The sequence below is a fragment of the Colobus angolensis genome, unplaced genomic scaffold (genome assembly GCF_000951035.1).
Source record: "Colobus angolensis palliatus isolate OR3802 unplaced genomic scaffold, Cang.pa_1.0 Scaffold27, whole genome shotgun sequence".
Classification (NCBI taxonomy): domain Eukaryota; kingdom Metazoa; phylum Chordata; class Mammalia; order Primates; family Cercopithecidae; genus Colobus; species Colobus angolensis.
In genome coordinates, this window is record NW_012115932.1 from 4163493 (window position 1) to 4173540 (window position 10048).

Genomic DNA, 10048 nt, shown 5'->3' on the forward strand with positions numbered 1-10048 from the left:
TTTCTTTCTTTCTTTCTTTCTTTCTTTCTTTCTTTCTTTCTTTCTTTCTTTCTTTCTTTCTTTCTTTCTTTCTTTCTTTCTCCATTTCTTTTTTTTTTAACAGGGTCTAGCTCTGTTGCCTAGCTTGGACAGCAGCGGCACAATCATGGATTACTGCAGCCTCTGCCTCCTGGGCTCAAGAGATCCTCCCACCTCAGCCTTCTGAGTAGCTGGGACTACAGGCATGTACCACCATGCCTGGCTAATTTTTTATTTTTATTTTTGCGGGGGGTGGGGGTGGTAGAGACAGGTTTTCACCATGTTGCCCAGGCTGCTCTCGAACTCCTGGGCTGAAAAGATCCTTTGGTCTCACCTCGCCTCCCAAAGCCCCTCCCAAAGCTGGGATTACAGGTGTGGGCCGCCACACCCGGCTGCTGGGATTATTAAACTAATCTCCTATCTCTCTCCTTTGTCCTTGCCCCTCACAGTCTATCCTCAAATAGTAGCTGGAGTAATGCTGTTATAATTGAAATCAGACTTCATCACGCATCTGCTCAAAGCCCTCCAATTATTTCACATCTCACTCAGCATAAAAGCCAAGTTACTGTGTTCTGCAGGCCGCTACATGATCTGGGTGCTTGTAACCTTTCTGAGGTCATCACCTGCCACTCTCTTCCTCTGCTCCTTGAGCCAACCATGTTAACTCCTACCTCAGGGACATTTCATTGAGAATGTTGGGGGTTGGCAAGGAGCTGGTAGAGTTGCTAGGCTACATTTTGTGCCATTGGAGATTTGTAGGCATGAATTGAAAGTGGGACCAATCAGCACAGTTGGAAATGAGTGAATTGTGAACAAACATGAACCTGAAAGAATCAATCCTTCAAGATAGATCCTGAGTGGCTAACTGGGCCTAAATTTAAAATAGAGCCAAATGGCCATTTGCTGACTACAGGTCACACACATACTCTGAGTTCCCCAAACGCCCCTCACCTCTATTTAATTTTGGGACTTTCAGGGCTCACCTCAACCAACCAGAGCTCACCTACCTCAGCCAATCAGGGCTCAGCTGTATCAACCAAGCAGAACTCAGCTACATCAACAATTCAGAACTAAGCAAGTTTGAATCCTTCACTTGCATAAACAGATTTGATTGGAAACCTACGTAGAAAGTTTTTCTATCAAAGCTAAACCCGGCTCACTCTTGTAGTCCCAGCACTTTGGGAGGCCAAGGTGGGCAGGTCACTTGAGCCCAGATGTTGGAGGCCACCCTGGGTAACATGGTGAAACCCCATCTCCACAAAAAAAATACAAAAAAAAAAAACTAGCCGGGTGTGCTGGCATGGACTGTAGTCTCAGCTATTTGGGAGGCTGAGGTGGGAAAATCTTGAGCCCAGAGAAGGTTGCAGTGAGCTGAGATCGCACCACTGTACTCCAACCTGGGTGACAGAGTGAGATCCTGTTCCCCCAACCCCCTCACCACCCCCAAGAAAAGCCAAACCTTCTCTTTGTCTTTGGAACATGTCTTCATTTTACCCTAAAGTCTGAGTCCCCTTGGTTTGTAAACTGTTCACTGAAATAAAGCCTCTTTCCTCCAAATTCTTTTTTAGAGAACTTTTATTCATAGAATGAAGAAAGAGAAGGATTGGGTTTGGCTGGATTAAGGTTTTGCTAGGAAAGAATGATGAGAAAAAAGGGCAAGGATGTAAGGGCTATTTGTGTAAGGGAATGGTTATAATCTTGGTCCCATGAAATCTCAGATGGGTAAGAAGGACTGAAGTTAGGTAATGCATATAAAGCGCTTACCATAGAGCCTGGCACATTGTAAAACCTCACTAACTGCATTCATCCTATGTATACTACAACTACTCTTCTTCTTCTTCTTTTTTTTTTTTTTTGAGACGATATCTGGCTCTGTCACCCAGGCTGGAGTGCAGTGGCGCGATCTCAGCTCATTGCCACTTCTACCTCCGGGTCCAAGCGATTCTCATGCCTCAGCCTCCTGAGTAGCTGGGATTACAGGCACCTGCCACCATGCCCGGTGAATTTTTGTATTTTTAGTAGAGATGGGGTTTCACCATGTTGGCCAGGCCGGTCTCAAACTCCTGACCTCAGGTGATCCACCCACCTCGGCCTCCCAAAGTGTTGGGATTCCAGGCATGATCCACCATACCAGGCCTAAAACTACTCTTAAACCTAAAAAAGACCTGGCAAAATTAACCACAGTGCCATACTCTAGCCTAGCACTTGCAATTAAAACTCAATCTCTATAAACAAAAGATGGCTTTGAAGATAGAGCAATAAAATCCAAGACATGGATAATACTTAGGAAATGTGCATATATATATATATATATATATATAGATGTATATATGGTATAAATAAATCAAAGGTATAATTGCCAGAGTGAAAGTGATTATCGCTTTGTAACTCTATATAATGAGCAACACGCAAAACAAAAAAACAAACCCCAAAAATCCCCCAAACCCCAAAACACATCCAAACATGTTCTTCAATTTAAATACGTTAAGATTTACTTACTCCTCCAAGTGCTTGTAATATTTCAGTATTATTTCAGCCTGATAATATTGTGGTTTTCTTTTACAAATCTTTGTCGACTTGCTTTCAGTTATCCATTAGTGCTGACACAGAAAGTGTTTTCTCATCTGTTACTCATATCTGCCAAATTGCAAGCTGTGGTTGACTAATTGGAAACATATAACCAAATGGATCAACTTTATCAGCGTGTTCCAGGTACTCAAGGCCGTGGCCTATTTTCCTCAAGCTTCAATATTATTCAAAGATTTGGCTGAGAAAAACATTTTATTTTTATGCTCATACGAATAGAGATGTTAATAAGGAGGATGTCAAAATCACATATATTCGAAAGATTAAAGCACATCAGCAAAATTCATGTTCACGAGCTGGGCCACGGATCAAGAAATCAACAGATGGGAGTTATAGTAGGAGGCGCCATCTGCCAATTCAAGGTCCTGCTAATTTAGGACTAAGACAAACCCTCTGTGACAACAGTGTGGTGGAGAGAATTATTTCTACATTTTTGAGCCGAGCACCTGGGTGATTGGAGTTGCCAGTTATTAAAATGAGGGAGTTGGGGCTGGAACACACAGTTTCAGGTTCAAACCCCTGATGGTTTAATTCCAACTGCAGGAGCCTCAATTTCATTATCTGTGAAATGGATGTCCATTCCAAATTTCCTCAATCCTATTAGTGATTTTTTGGCATTTCTGCTATTGAGAACGTGTCTTAATTAATAAATTAATCCATTTGAAGGGGTAGTGCTTGCCTTTTAACAGATACATTTTAAAATTGAGAGCGTTTATTTTACATGGTGTTGATTTAAAATGTAACAAAGAAGACAGGACCTGGCTCATGAGGTTGCTGTGAGGATTAAATTCCTTAAAGTGTGGTGTTGTTTGTAAAGCATTTAGGAGCGTCTGGACCCCAGGGCCGATGAGGGAAGGTGAGGGCTGCAGCCTGAGTGAGGATGTCTGAGTTCCCAGTCCTGTGTGTTGATAAGATCTCCATCATCACCTCACCGAATCTCAGCAGAAAAAGGCCAGGAAAAGCATCCCCATCCTACTCTGGGAAATTATTTCTTATTTATAATTTGTTCAGGGATATGCATTTCTCTTGAGCTGTTTCCTACCCTGCCCGCCTTTTCTTGTTACTCACTATGAAACCTACTTCAGGACAATGTCAGATTCTGACCCACACAATCGCAGGGGGATCCTGAGTTCACATTTATTTCCTGTTTACATGTGAGTCTTTTACTGTTCAAAACACTCCAGGGGGTTGGGTGAAGTGGCTCATGCCCTGTAATCCCAGCACTTTGGGAGGCTGAGGCGGGTGGATCACTTGAGGTCTGGAGTTCGAGACCCGCCTGGGCAACATGGCAAAACCCCTTCTCTACAAAAAGGACAAAAATTATCTGGGTATGGTCATGGGTGCCTGTAATCCCAGCTACTTAGGAGGCTGAGGCAGGAGAATTGCTTGAACCTGGGAGGCGGAGGTTGCAGTGAGCCAAGATCACTGCACTCTAGCCTGGGTGACCGAACAAGACTCAATTTAAAATAAAAAAATAAAATAAAATAAAAAGACAACAGCAAAACTCCAGGGGCCATTGTCAAGTCAATGATCCATAATGCCATCCATGATCTCTCTGACTAAGGACTCTAGCCACGGTGGCCTCTTGGCTATTCCTTCAACCCGCCAGACTTACTCTTGTTTCAGGTTCTTGCATTTGATATTTCCACTGTCTGAAATGCTCCCTGCTACCCTCCACTCCTACCCTCAGATATCGTCATCTCACTTTCTAAAAAGTCTGTACTCAAACATCGCCTTTGTAGTAATGACTTCCCTGACCACCCCATAAAGCTGTAATCCACCCTTAACCAGCACCCACATTTTCTCCCCTACTTTATTTTCTCTCTGTAGCACTTTGACCATCTAACCCCATTTTATTTTATGTTTACTTGGTTTATTGCCAGTCTCTGTATTAGAATGCAAGTTCCACGAAGGCCGGAATCTTTCTCTGTCTTCTTCACTGCTTTATCCCCAGTGTCCGGAACAGAGCCTGGCATATAAAGGTCCTCAGTAAGTTCTGTGAAATAAGATGTGTAGGAGGCCATTGGTTTAGACTGAGCTCCTGCGTTAGGCCCAACTGAATAAACCAAAATGAGATCAGTCATGCTGAAGTTCCATGTCACCCAGCCAAAACTAAGTTGTTTATCTAACCTTCCCAGAAATCAGGAGAGACAATAGCCAAATTTCTAAACAAGCTAGTTTTAGCTGGTATGATAAGGAAGTCCCCTCTTCTTTAACCTTCACAAGGAAAGCAACTTTGAAGCAGCCCATTCGCTTTTTGCTTTCTGTTTCTGCTTTCCTCAGCCCTTTTCGGTCTGTAAAACCAACCTTCTCTGCTCCGATTATAGGAACACTCATTCTGTTTTATGGAATATGAGGTATTGCCTGATTCTAGAATTGCAAATAAAAGCCAATTAAGATCTTTAAATTTGTCAAAATTTTGTCTTTTGACAGCATTTATTTCAATAACTAGTCTTTTATGTATTTAGCATTTCCCTTCTTCAAGTTGGGATTCGGGGCCAAAAGGGATGACTACTTTTTATAGTTTTTCATCTAAGTTGTTTCAGTGTATCAATAGTTTGTTCCTTTTTATTGCTGAGTAGTATTTCACGGTATGGATGCATCATAGTTTGTTCAACCAGCAAGTGCAAAGGCTTGGAGTGGGGAATGAACTTGTCACCCCTTCAAGTGACAGGAGACTAGGTGGCTAAAGAGAAAGAGGTTATTTATCACTTTAGGCTCTGAGCAGCAGAACCCCAAGCAGCTAAGGAGCCATAGAGGGCCCTGAGGTTTTTTTCATAACCCAACTCTCAAGTCCAGTCTCATCTGACCTCTACGGGAACTTGGCCTTGGGACGAATTTCCCCCCACACACACCTTCCACAGCTCCTGACACTCTCAAAGGAGTGCATCAGATCCTGGCCAACAGCCAGCAGCATTCAGTCCTGGCAGTGTCAACTATGGGTCAGCTGACTTCATTTCTTCTTCTCCTCTCACTGGTCTGCAGGCTTCATCTGGGTCAGAGGGAAGATGGTGGGCAGGCTGTGGAGATGCGCCCTTGAAGACTCTGCTCTCCCTGACCAGTCATTAGAGCTGACACAGTATTACCAAGGTCCTTCAGCCTCCATCTATCAGTTCCAGAAATTCAGCCACCTTGGAGAAAGGCTTCTGGCAGCAGAATTGGTGAATCATAAAATCAAAAAAACTATCCAAGCTAGAAGGGAACTCAGAGATCACTGAGTCCAGCCAGAGAGATGGCTCTTCCTGCAACAGCTCTCTCAAGTGTTTTACGAGCTATATGCCCATGGGTCTCAACCTGGCTGCACTATAGACTCAGCTGGGGAGTTTCCAAAAATTCCCAATGTCCAGGCTGTACTCCAGACTAATCGCATTAGAGTCACTTAGTGGGTGGGAGACAGGATTAGAAGTTTTAACACTCCGCTCCAACCAGAGCTGTGGTCCCTTGCAGCCTGGCTGTCAGGGGACTACAGTCATTATGACCATGACCTCTGAGGTCTGAAGGACTTGGATTTGAGCTCCTGCTCTGCAGCTTCTCCAACTGGGTAATCTCAGTCAACTTTCTGAACCTCTTCTAGCCTCTATTTCTTCATCTGTGAAAAGTGGATCATCATAATATACCTACCTTACATGTTGTTCTCAAGGCCAAATGTATTAATCCATGAAAAGCACACAGTGTTTCATTCCTAGTAAGAACTCAGTAAATGTTAGCTTTTATTGTTATTACTTTCCCAAGGTCTAGCATTCTATCAGAAAGCTCTTCTGAGCCAAGCGATGTGGCTCATGCCTGTAATCCCAGCACTGTGGGAGGCCCAGGTGGGTGGATTACCTGAGATCAGGAGTTCGAGACCAGCCTGGCCAACATGGTGAAACCCCATCTCTACTAAAAATATAAAAATTCGCTGGGTGTGGTGGCAGGTGCCTGTAATTCCAGCTACTTGGGAGGCTAACGCAGGAGAATCGCTTGAACCCGGGATGCAGAAGTTGCAGTGAGCCCAGATGGCACCACTGTATTCCAGCCTGGGCGAAAGAACAAGACTCTATCTCAAAACAAACAAGCAAACAAACAAACAAACAAACAAAATGAAAGCTCTTCTATAGGGTAAGTTGAAATATTTCTCCTTTAGCTGCAAGAGTGGTCTTCTCAAAACCCAAGTCTGCTTATGTCACTTGCCCACTTAAAATCATTCTGTGGCTTCCTGTTATTCTCATGGTCAAGACAGACGTCTTTAGTTTGACCTATCAGCCTTCGAGGTCTGGGCTCTGCCCCCTCATCTTCTCCCCTTGCACACTTTCCCCCCATGATCTGGGGAGGGGCTTCTTTGATTCTTCCCCTCTGCCATGCTTTGCCCCACCACGGGGCCTTTGCCTGCCATGCCCGTCCCTGGAAAGCCTTTTCCACCCAGCCTGCCTTGCCAACTCCCACGTGCCCTTCAGCTCTGCTGTTACTCCACCAGTGCTACTCCCTGACAGTCTCACCAGGACAAATCCTCACTTTGTCATTCTCATGCATCATGCCACAACTGGCATCTTACATTTATTGGTGTGGTCATTTTTGCAAAGTCTGTCACCTGTGTTAGACTCTAAGCTACAGGAGAACAGAGACCATATCTGTTTTGCTGGTCTCGTGATTCCTCTGTGCCTAAGTCACTGCTTGGCACACAGCTGAAGTTCAATAAATATGTGGTGCATAAACAAACTGGCCCCAATTGGCCTCTTGATAAAGTCCACCGGTTGTTTCAGTTCTGCCGTCTGCAGCTCTTCAAAGCAGTTAGTGGCTTCCACCCTGAGACCACCTTGCAGGGGTGGGCGGGTGCCTTCAGGACCCCCAGTCTTCCCTCCTCAAGGCTGAACAGCCAACACTCCTATAACAGGTGGCACTTCTAGACCCTCTACACCCTCCTCGGGTTCAGGTTGTAGGATGCCTAGAACCAGACTCAACACCAGGGAATGAGGAGCTTTTCAAAAGTGATTTGCCCATACAGTTCTGCCAAGTGACAGGAAACTGTGATGAGGTTGAGGATTAATACCCCGTTAGCCTGTCACCCCGAGGCCCTTGATCTCCATGTCTTGAAGCTCACACATTAAGTGTGTTTTATGGGATAAGAGAGCCCCAAACAGAATATGGACATTTCACATGAGGAAGTCATTTCGGATCGCTGTCAGGATCAGCTTGAAAACCACTTGGGGTGGGGATAAATGAGTGGTGGAAGCTTGCAAGGGTGTCAGCAAAAATAAACACCTGTGATGAAGTTGAACTTGTTTTTAAATCAGGGCCAATCTGAGGCAAAAGTATAAAGTAGATGGAGAATGTTTAAAAAATAAAAACAAATCCCACCATTTTCCAGAGCCATCTTTGGGCTCTTTCTGAGAAATTCTTTTTTTATTTGAAACGGAGTCTCACTCTGTTGCCTAGGCTGGAGTTCAGTGGCACAATCTCGGTTCACCATAACCTCTGCCTCCCGGGTGCAAACAATTCTCGTGCCTTAGCCTCCCGAGGAGCTGGGATTACAGGCAGTTGTCACTATGCCCGGCTAATTTTTTTTTTTTTTTCGTATTTTTAGTAGAGACGGGGCTTCCACCATGTTGGCCAGGCTGGTCTCGAACTCCTGACCTCAAGTGATCCACCCGCCTCGACCTCCCAAAGTGCTGGGATTACAGGCGTGAATCACTGCGCCCGGCCTCCTTCTGAGAAATTCTTTTTGGGTCTCTGTCTCTGGAGTAGGGAGAGAAGACTGTTGGGGAGCCACAGAGTTCGTCGGGAGCACCCTCAGATGCTGTGGTTGAGGAGCTGGGCCTGCAAAGTGACCTTCAAACCCACACTCTGCTCCATTCTCAACGCCACCCCGGCCTGAGGTCAGCTGTGGAAGCGACACCAGGACAAGGCAGGCACACACAATGTTCTCCCTTAAAGGGCAGAACTGGAGTCTTTCCTGTGTTAGTTTTCCCCTCAGCCCGGGCCAGGGCTTGGCAAAGCTGGCTATGGGTTAGAATCGGCTGAGGAGTTTTTATGAAAGCGCATGGCAGCTGTGCCTGAAGGAGGTTCTGCTGCTGAATGAGGTTGTGGTGCCAGATAGATCTGACTCCCCACCTGGTTTGGGGACCCCGGGTGCATTCTCCAGCCGTGCCTCAGTGAGTGCTCAGGACATGTCTGCTGAATTGAAATAGATCTTCAACGGACTGAACAACAACCTGCTTTGTGACAGGGAATCTAGAAAACAGCCTGAGACGAGGGTGGATCTCCCAGCCTCCATGCCGCAGGCCTGGAGGTTTGTGTAGTCGACGTTCTCCCCCTAGTGGCACGACTGAAGATGACAGGCAGGAGGGAAAAAAAGCCTTTCCACCGGCGAGGCCTGGCTGCCAAAGGCTCCAGAGATGCGGATGGACACCAGGATCCAGCTGCTCTTGCATGACTCGCCCTCCCTTACCTCGCCCTGATCCCGGCCTTGTCAGATCTCATCTTTACTTAACATTTTGATATTTTATCATAGAGTTTTTCAAAGTGTGTTCTAAATGAGAAAATACCTCTGGATCAAGGGCGATTTGAGAGCACAAAGATGCACTGGGTTCTGTGGTGCTTACATACGTGGAGACCTACAGGTAGGCCCTGGTTGCTGAAGCCCATGGCAATCAGCCATAGCTAGGAAGAAGAGCTGGGGCCCAGTGCATCTGGGAAGGCCACCACCTTGGAGCCCCTTCCTCATCTGGGCCACCATCCCACATCATCAGCCTGAGACCTCCAAGTGGCTCACCACGGAGGCAGCCATCCTCAGAAGAGTCAGGGGATAAAGGAGAGCTCATCCTTGACATCACTAGCTACCAGAGACCTGCCTCAACTGCATCATCTGCTTCTGCCCACCCTGCCACAAACCCACCATCTGCAGCAACCTTAGACCACATCCAAGGAAGAAAAGACCCCAGCCCTGGGCCCTGGAAGGTCTCTGTTATCATCTGCCCCACCCTCTACAAAAGAGTGCCGAGTCTTCCCCCATCATTCCCACACTCTCCCTGAGGAGTCCCTGGCAGATGCCAAGGGGACATCGGTTCAATATGGGCCAAAAAGTGGCAACCATAGAGCTCTGCGGTCCAGCCCATCTTGCTGAGTTTGGATTTATTACCTGGGCTACAAAGGGTTAAGTCAAATGCCTTCAAATGCCTATATCCCTGGGAGAAGGAAGAGGAAGAAGCAAAAGGCTCTCCTAAAAGTTGTATTTGTAAGAAAAAGAAAAGGAAAAAAGAACTGTTCACTGGCTAAAGCTGACCCCTTCCCACAGGGGTGCTGCAGGGGACCCCAACCCACACGTCAATCTGATTGGATCAGAAAGCCTTTCCTGAATTTTTCAGACCCACCCCAATCCCAAACCATTTATGGTCCAGAGAAAATGGAGTTATTTTAAATAAACCCCATTTTACTTATGGAGATAGCCACTCCTTCCAGAACCATCCCA